The 9,373-nt window shown below is 46.7% G+C and overlaps 1 long non-coding RNA gene across 1 annotated transcript; it reads left to right on the forward strand.

Moving 5' to 3' along the window:
• The first annotated feature begins 356 nt into the window (after positions 1 to 356).
• Positions 357 to 4,390, forward strand: LOC146889860 (uncharacterized). The gene is made up of 3 exons (XR_014999579.2): positions 357 to 2,923; positions 3,111 to 3,333; positions 3,743 to 4,390. It is a non-coding gene; the product is annotated as an uncharacterized LOC146889860 (long non-coding RNA).
• Positions 4,391 to 9,373: the final 4,983 nt, after the last annotated feature.

A 9,373-nucleotide genomic window follows, 5' to 3' on the forward strand; every position in this document is an offset into this window, starting at 1 on the left:
GGAAACCTCTCCTTCCCAACATGTCCCCTCTTATTTTTGTGTTTTTTTTCCTTTAAATAATCCACTGAGTATCATTAGAGTTGCTTGCATATGCATAGGTGTGGAATAAAGGCTTTTCCTTTCTGCACTAAATTTGGGGTTATTAAGAAAAATGTTTTAACACAGATTGAGGGGTGGTGCCGGAGAATTATCTGTATTCTGTCAATCATATTTTAATAAAACACTGATTGGCCAGGCAGGCAGTATAGGCGGGAAAGCCAGACAGGAAGTAGGGGTGGAGCAAAGAGACTGGGAGTATTCTGGAAGCAGAAGCTCTCTCTCAGCCACTCCTGCTCAGACCACTGAAGAGGCAACATGTAAGCTGTCACGCTGAGAAAGGTACGGAGCCATGTGCTAACATAGATAAGGATAATGGGGTAACATAAGTTATAAGAGCTAATAAGTAGCCTGACCTAATGGGCCAATCAGTTTATAACCTTATGGAGTTCTGTGTGTGATTCTCTTTGGGATTTGCCGGCTGTTGGGTACCGGGCGGGATCGGAAACCCCAACAAGCTGGCCCTCATGTTACAGAGGGGGAGAGTACACACTTTGAGACTTTTCAAAATGTTACTTTGTTTTCTGAGTTTGCTGTCTGCATTAATGATGATGCTCATATTTAGATGGTCTAGATGTGTACACGCATAATCAACTCAAAAACAGTTGGATAATCCAAGATTATTCAGAGTAATGCCCATTGCTGGTGGACTTTGTCATAGCATGCTCTGGCCAGGTAATTGCCTTAGTGATTGCTTAACAGGCCTCTCAGTTTCTTTAGAAAGCACCAGGGGAGGAGGAAACGAGTGGGAGACCTAGCAGGGAGGACGGCTGGAGAGCTGGTTAGGTCACTCTAGACATGATTCATTTACCTGTGTTCCTTTCCTCAGCACATTGTATCTTCCTTTATTATTTGATTCCGGGATGCCCAGGAATAACTGTGTAGAGGGGGCAGGCACCCAGGAGAGCGCAATAGAGGGGTGGAGCTGAAGACTGTCAATCACCCTTTCCCTTCCGAGCTCCTCCCAGACCACTGTTGATGGGAGCACCTCGAGCTTTCCATTTCCTAGGATCCCTTGGGCTCTGCAGCCACAGTCAGATACCCACAGGCTTTCCCTACGGAGAGCTGAGGATGCGCAATCTCAGGTGGGCCGAGTCGGTTCTTGTTCATCAACTGTGGTTCTCAAGAGCTATTGTTTTCTTGACGCTTTCTTTCCCTTTGTGGCTATGTGTCTTTTTAACATTTCTTTCTCAAGTTGGTAGTTCTTACAGAAGAAACAAGAACTGAGCATGTGTTCCATTCCCATGAGCGGCAAGAGACTAAGGCAGAAACTTCACTCAGCTGCCACCTCCCCTCGGTCCCTGGGACCTGGAGCCCCTTCCTGAGTAACGCTATGACACTATGACGCTATCTACTATTCCCGGGCCGTGGGCGAGTCGGGGGTCCTTAGTGCCCTCGTTATTGCAGTGCAGATAACCGTTGCTACCTTCCAGTTGTGTGAACAACCAGGGAGACGTTTCTCCTTTTGTGAAGTGTATCTATAAATGCCGGTTATAGATGATAATGCGACATTATCATTTCTGGCTATATTGGTTACCAAGCTTACTGGGATATTGTTAGAGATGATGCGGCCTACATGGGAATGAGATGATCCTCCTTTCTAAACGTTGTAATGAAACATCCTCAACGATGAAAGATAACAGGGGAGACGATGGTGGTGACGGTAGTTGATATTTAGCAGGGGCTTCCAATGCCAGCTCATGTGTACCCTCACAAAGGAGCAAACTGAGGTACAGAGATGGTAAATCTTTAGGTCAATAACACACAACAAAGACACGGCCGCTCACACGATTAGAGTGTCTAGTTTACCCCAGAGTGATGGTGCCTACAACCAAGACCAGCGCTTCTCAAACTTTGACGCTGTCACAAATCACAGCGCATCTTGTTACAGAGCAGATACAGTTATGTTTTGTTCTAGCGCAGGCCCAGCAGGCCCGGCATGGGGCAGCAGTCCACATATCCAACGAGCTCTCAGGTGACACCTGTGATGCTACCACGAGGACTACATTTCACGTGGTGATCTTGACGGATGTCACATTGCATTGGAACCTTGCTTTCTAAGGGCACCAATGAGACCATAAGAACCCAACATCCCTTCCTATGTGCGTATCCAGGACCATGGACATACCCGGCCTTGCTGAGGACACCTTGGAATGGTTCTACCACTGTCTTCCCATTGCTCTGAGGGCAAGATTCTCACTGCATGCCATCGCCTTTGGAGGGAGCCAAGGGTAACCCTGGCATTTATTGTTCACGCCGGTTCTAGTCCCTTCTCTGAACACAACATTGGCATTCTCAGCTGGTCTCCTGAACCATACAAGTCCTCAGGTATGGGGCCGGAAAGATGGCTCCATGCCTAAAAGGCCTTGTTGTCTAAACTGATGACCTCAGTTTGATTCCTGGGCCGTACATGACAGAAAGAAAGAACCAAATCCCACAAGTTGTCTTCTGATTTTCACATGCGTGCAGTGGTAAACATGCACACGCACATACACATACAAACTACATGTAAGAATTTTAAAAATAAAAACCTTTTCAAGATGTGGAAATATTTCTCTCAGGCCCTCAGCAGGCTTGGGCCATGTCACCTAAATGGAAATGTGTAGAAGACCCTCCCACTCCGGGTCTCCTAGACCCCAGCCAGCTCTTTCTGTACCCTGGATCTCAGAAGTCCGCTTGTGAGAGCAACTCTGTCAGTTGCTGCCTATAGAATATGACCTAGAAATATAACATTTGCTCTCTGACTTCTTTCTCTTTCTTTGGCCACTGGATCAACTCTCCTGGAGTTCACTACCCTGAAAGCAGGCCAACTGGAGTCAATTTTCAGGTAGGCAAAGTTGGTGATGTCTGTGAACTCAGCTGATACAAGGCTACTACATGTGAGTCTCAGCCTAGGCTCTCGGTGCCCGGCTTTTTCTGTGGCTTCTCAAGGACCACACTCGGGTCTCGTGTGAAAAGCATTTTATTGACTGAACCACCTCCCCAGCCTCCACTTATTATTTTTTTATATCTAGGGAGGAAAGGAAATCAGTATGCCCAAGAGTCTTCTATGCCCCTGTGTTTCCTGCCTTGCTATGCTCAAGGAAGCTGCAGCCGCCTTTTGTAGGGGGTGTGTGCCCTCTGCGTTGGCCCCGCCCTCCAGGGTCCCCACTGGCTGTCTATGTCACTCCAGTCCTGGAAGAATGAGTGCTTGTGATCTCTGGCTGGCAGGCACATGGATGAGCTGCGTACTGTCAGGTAAGTGATTACTCTTTCTAAGACCCAGGGTCCGAATTGTTCAGTGGGGATAAGAAATGTTTACATTATTTTGCAGGCTGTATTACGGAGCCAGGAGGCTCAGCAGCCTTCTGGGGAAGAAGGGGAGCATGTTAGGTTTTGCAGATCACCTGTGGTTTCTTCCTTTTCTTCCTCTCTCTCCTCTGCTTCTCAGATAGGGTTTCATGTGTTCCAGGCTGGCCTTTCTCCATAGATAGCCAAGGACAGCCTCAAACTTCTGATCCTCCTCCCTCTATGCCCCTTTTTAGGGATTGAACTCAGGACCTCAAGCATGCTAGGTAATCATTCTGCCCACTGAAGTACTTCCCAAAGTTACATGTTCTTCTCATATTTACTATCCTTAACTTTAAAATTAATTTTTTAATAAAAGGAAATGGAAATCTTCTCTGTCTCTGAGGCTGTATGAAGACAGGCGGCAGATAGATTTGGCCCTGACCAAAGTTTACGAAGCCGGAGCATCTATGAAGTCTATAACACCTGGCACCTGGTGAATACCAATACATGTTTCTTCTGCTCAGCACAACACCGGGCCTCTCCCTCTCGGACACAGGTGGACGCCACAGTGCCCATCAGAACTCTCGCTGTTGTGGTGACTGCCCCCAACAATACGGGCGGGGAGGTGGGAGTGCAGCTTTGTCTGTTGAGGCACGTCCTTCTGGGGGAAAAACCTGTATGGTGCTTCGTGAGCTCCAAGGCAGCGTGACAAATGTGGTGTGACCATGTCACCACCGTGAAACCAGAGCCGTTGTTTAAGCCAATTGCGAAATCACATCTCCATTCCCATTCCTCTGTCCATACCATTGCCAGACAATTAAATTTGGAAAGGGCCTTGGAGCCTCTGAAGTCTGCTGAGCGGCTCTTCCTGCTCACAGCTCTCTCCTTTGTTTTTGTTATTTAACTCCCCTCTTCCCCACCCCCAACAGCTCTATCTGCATTATTTATTATTTAACTTGAATGCTGGGGATGTAGCTCCAGATGAAAAGCATTTGACAAAATAAAATTGCATTGTGTTATGTGAGTCTCATGCATGCAGCTTGGCATAATTAAAGCAAGAGAGACCCGATATTGTTTTCCTATTCAAAGAGTATGACGACTATATCTAAAGAAACTCCAGTTATTTTCTGTGTTGTCCACAGAACCCAAGGAGAATACGCATATACATACAGGAGCCCAAGACCATGTCGAATGATTGTCCAAAAGACACGTGTACTTTTTTTTCTCTTGTTATTTACCAAGAAAGGAAACAGAGTTATATAGAGGCACAAAAGCCAAGTTTCTAGAATATTTTGCCTTAAATTTTCTTGACCCAGGCATGCAGTAGGTGGGGATTGTTTGTGGGGATTCGCCAATCTTACATTCTGAAGAACACTACTTAGATGCTATGATGGCTCACACTCATGTGTACTTGATAGAATCTAGAGGCATCTGGTGAAAGGACCTGTGGGCATGCCCGGCGTGGGTCATCTGGATTACGATAATTGATGGGAATAGACTAGTTTCCCTTGTGGGCAGGAATTAGGCAGAAAAACCCAGACAGAATGGGGAAAGCTAGCTGGGCACACATTCCTTGCTCTCTTCCCTGAATGTAGTGCGGCAAACTACTTCAAACTGCAGCTGTCTTGACTTCTCTGACATCACGGACTGTATCTTGAACTGGGAGCCGAAATACGCCCTTCCACCCATAAGCTGCTTTTGCCGTGGCATTTTATCACAGCAACAGGGGAAAGCACCTGAGCCAGAGAACTACGAAAGGGTTGAGTCCGACGCTGAGTACCAGAATGAAGGGGTGGATAAATGAAGGTCCCATAATGAAGAAGGGAGATGCACTAGACACACCAATTCAGCATCATCGCTAACCGGTACAATTACAGCTAGAGTCAGCGTGCAGCAGGACTTTGGCGGTATTTTAAATGCTTTTTTACTGCGACGACTCCTTTTAACCTTCCCAGGCAATCCTGGGAGTTACATACTATTACAGATCTCCACAGATGGAGAAACTGAGGCCAGGCACAGAACAAACTCTTAGTTACAGAAAAGTATCTATTACGTTGGGGGATCAAGTTCTTTCTGCTGGCAAGAGAGAAGGACCTTTCACATGGGGAAGGTGTATCTACCTCACCCACACCAAGATGAATTGGTAACACACCCAGAACACTTTCTTTAAAGAAAATGTTTTGTTTTATTTATAGGGTGTGTGTATGTGCATATGCTTGTGGGCTCATGTGTGCACACTTCAGAGTCCACACGGAGGTCAGAGGACAGCTCACAGGAGTCTATTCTCTCCTTCTATTAACTGTGTCCCAAGGATCGAACTTGGGTTATTTGGCTTGGCGGCAAGACACCCTTAACTCAGCCATCTTGCCAGAAGAAAGTCCCAAGTCCCACTCCTACACTCGCCTATTTCAAGCAACACAGTGTTACAAATAGTTGTTTATTCAACATCAGTCTTTCCTGTGATTCTGGAGACGTCAGGGTGTCTGTCTTGTGGACTGCCATATGCCTAATGGCCGGCACGTGCTTCAAGAATAAATTTTGACATGAATGTAGAAATCTGGTCAAGGCAGAGGCGTGGACAGAGATTAAGGTGCTACTGGCGGATGTGGACAAAGGTTAAGGCTCAGCTCCACTTTACACCCCATTAGCATTTTAAAAAAACTCTCATTTCGCACTGCTGTCTCCCCGACAGGCCCCCGGTATTCCTAAAAGGCTTTAAAAGCACGGTATTGTCAAAACTCCCATTACTGCATGTTTCAGTAACACTCTGCACATAGATCCGCAGCAATTACCTCGCGCACAGAATTCTAAGCTGAATTCTGCACTTTACCCAAGATCGTCATTAATTAGCTGAAATGGTGTTGTTGTTGCATGCCATGGGTCTCAAAGTGCAGAGCCATGTGTGGCATGAAGTGAACTTTCTTCTTTTCTTTTGGCAGAAGAAAGCCATGCCAGCGGCCCGTGCAGAAGCCCGCGGGCAGCCAGGCTGTCCTGGCAAAGCAGCCAGACCTGTGCAGAGAGGAGAATGCTTTGGCTTTGATTGACAAGTGAACAGAGATAACTCAAGCTGGGTGTAAAATGGAGAAACAAGATTATCCGCTTGCCAAGGTCTTTAAGATAGAGCTGGGAATGATTTGCAGATTGGAGTATTATTAGTTTTGTTATTATTTGGGCCCAGATCTGCTTTTCCTAGGCAAATAATTCATCCCCAGCCTTTTTCTATTTTTTACTTGGAGATGGAGTCTTGTTTGCTAAGTTGCCTAGGCTGGACTTAAACTTACAACGTAGCCCAGGCTGGAGTTAAATCCCCCTGCCTCAGCTTCCTGAGCAGCTGGCATTATGGATACCTATTCCCATGCCTGGTTTAAGATGTCTTTACACAGATCCAATTGGAAATATCACCAACCTCGAAGGTTTTTCTAGCTCATGTAGACATTGAAAGGGGAGGGGCAGGGCGTGGTAGCTTTTATCCCCACCCACAAAACTTTTATTAGGCAATTATGTTAAATATGATTCAGATGTTTGATATAAATATACTATTTCCTCTTGGAATTGTTTCTCAGTGTGGAGCCACTGACGGCTTCTTAACTACAGGCACGTGGAAAGTGAGTGATTCTAACCCTGCCCATCAAGAGCAGGCAGGGGAGCCCTGACAGAAACACACAGTGTCCTTTGGGCGGCCAGTGAACCTCATGCTCATAAGAGAAGGGGGCAGGCTCCAGGGTGTCCTTGGATGGCGGCTGAACTTCAGGTCGGTAAGTGGATGTGCACAGGAGAACACAAAATGGCAAACGTTGTGTCAACTTGACCTGAGTTCTGGTTCTGGCTGTACACCCTAGCAGCTGTGCGTCTCTGGGAAAATTGCAAGGCTTGCTGGGAAACACATTCCCTGCCCCCAGTGACTTCATTTTCAAACCAGAGTGGAGAAGAAATGGCCAACCCGGCACCATGTTCCTTGAGAGATACAACCAGAATAAATGAATGAATGAATGAATGAATGAATGAACAGACAAACAAATAAATGGCTTGTCTGCATCGGACAGAGGCTTCCATTTGGAAAGAGCCCATCCCCTCTGCCCGAGGCCTGAGGCGATGGGAAATGTGAGACACCTCCTCTTGCTGTTTTTTTTTTCTTCATTCCGCAAACATTTATGGTGTGTTTACAGTGTGCCAACCACTACGCCAAACCCAGGACGCCCCGGAGATCAGATGTTAGCATGATTCTTTTGGGCTGGCTTGTGGTTTGCTGGATTCCTCCATCTACTTCATCTAAGTGAGAAGAAATCAGCATCAGTGGAGACCCCGCACTACAGACGGATATATCTGAAGCTAAGAACCAGTACATTTGGGGCATGGCGCCAAAAGTTACCTTCGGACAGCATCCGAGGGGCCCTGTTCCTGAGGCCTCCCCATGGCGGCACCAATATCGCCAACCTCGGGTTAGTGTTAGGGAGCAAAAGAGTTTTGCTTACTCAGTTGCTTGTGCATTTTGCAACACAGACACATTAATTATTATCTTTGCATTTCACTGATGCTGTTGAAAACCTGGAGGGATTTGGCGGCCCACTCAAGCACAGCCATCTACACAGGCCAGAGCAGAAGCCGAGTTACAGGACCCTTATGTGATGCATCGGCAGGTAATACCGCCCATAATTCCTGCCTCAGTATTTCCCGATTTGGGAACTTTGATCTCTGTGGTCTTAAACTATTTCCATAACCGATGCCGGTTATAATTACATCCCAGTTAATAGGCCATTCTGCAGCAAAGCTTGAGCACATAGTGAGCAAAAGCTTGCCGGCTTGGCATGTTATTTATGGACAACCCCGAGGACTGCTCCCTCTACATCCGCTGCAGAACTATGCGCTCATATATGCAAGCTGGCTGCTCAGCTTCATTTTTCTCTGTTTTCCCTCAGCAAGAATGGGAAAAGAAACTTCCAGCATATGGAAGCATTTCTACACTCTGAGATTTTTCGGGGTGAGGGTGGGGTGGGAGGGTGGGAGCATAATTTGCAGCTGTGTGTCAGAAGAAATATGTATTTCAGAGTGAGGCTGATTAGGCCAGGTTCCACGTGGCAAAAGTCATCTACAGAAAAGCATTTTTTTTTAAAAAAAAATCGACTTTGTCCCCAATTTAGCATTTGTGAAATAAGTACTTCTCAGTCTGTTCAACATTTGCCAAGACACAAATCACAAACAACCCTGGGCCTTAATCATCACTGTGATCTGCTCTGCCGTGTGCCCACTGGACCTGCACAGGTGTGGACCGGAAGATGAAGGCTTCCCTTAAGTGTCTGTGGCCACACCGAATTTTATTTTTATTGCATGTGGTTCCTGTGGACGTGTGCATACTGTGGGGGAGCTCACATGTGTACACGCATAAGTATGGAGCCCAGTTTCTCATTCCGCTTCTCTCCACCTTCATTCTCTGAGACAAGGTCTCTTCACTAAGCCTGGAGCTCACCAATTAGTCTAGATTGGCTGGCCCAGGGATCTTCCTGTCTCTGACCCCACCCCCAGTCCCCACCCTACAGAGCTGAGGTTACAGATAGGGACCTAAACTCAAGTCTTCATATTTAGCCGTGTGTCAGGCACCCTACCCACCGACCCGTCTCCCCAACCTTCTGGTTTGTCTGTTTTTTTTAGCAGGGTCTCACACAGCTTAGGGCAGGCCTTGAACTTGCTACGTGGCTGAGAGGCTCTTCTGACCTCTACCTTCCCAGTGTTGTGTTTAGAGGTGTGTGCAAGCCACACCCTGTTTATATGGTGCTAGGGACCAGATCTCGAGCTTGGCACATGCTAAACCAACTCCACTGAAAACTGAGCTATCTCCCTAGCCTGTCACACTGAAGATTTTTTTTTAAAGTAAATTAAGTGACTGAATGTGTAACCATGATCTGTGTGAATGGCCCCATTTAAACTTAGTATGCCCAACATAACAATGTCACCAGCAAACCTATACATAATACATTATCCTCGTCTCTAGAGAGCAGAGGCTCCCCAACTG

The sequence above is a fragment of the Myodes glareolus genome, chromosome 24 (genome assembly GCF_982192425.1).
Source record: "Myodes glareolus chromosome 24, mMyoGla1.1, whole genome shotgun sequence".
Lineage (NCBI taxonomy): Eukaryota > Metazoa > Chordata > Mammalia > Rodentia > Cricetidae > Myodes > Myodes glareolus.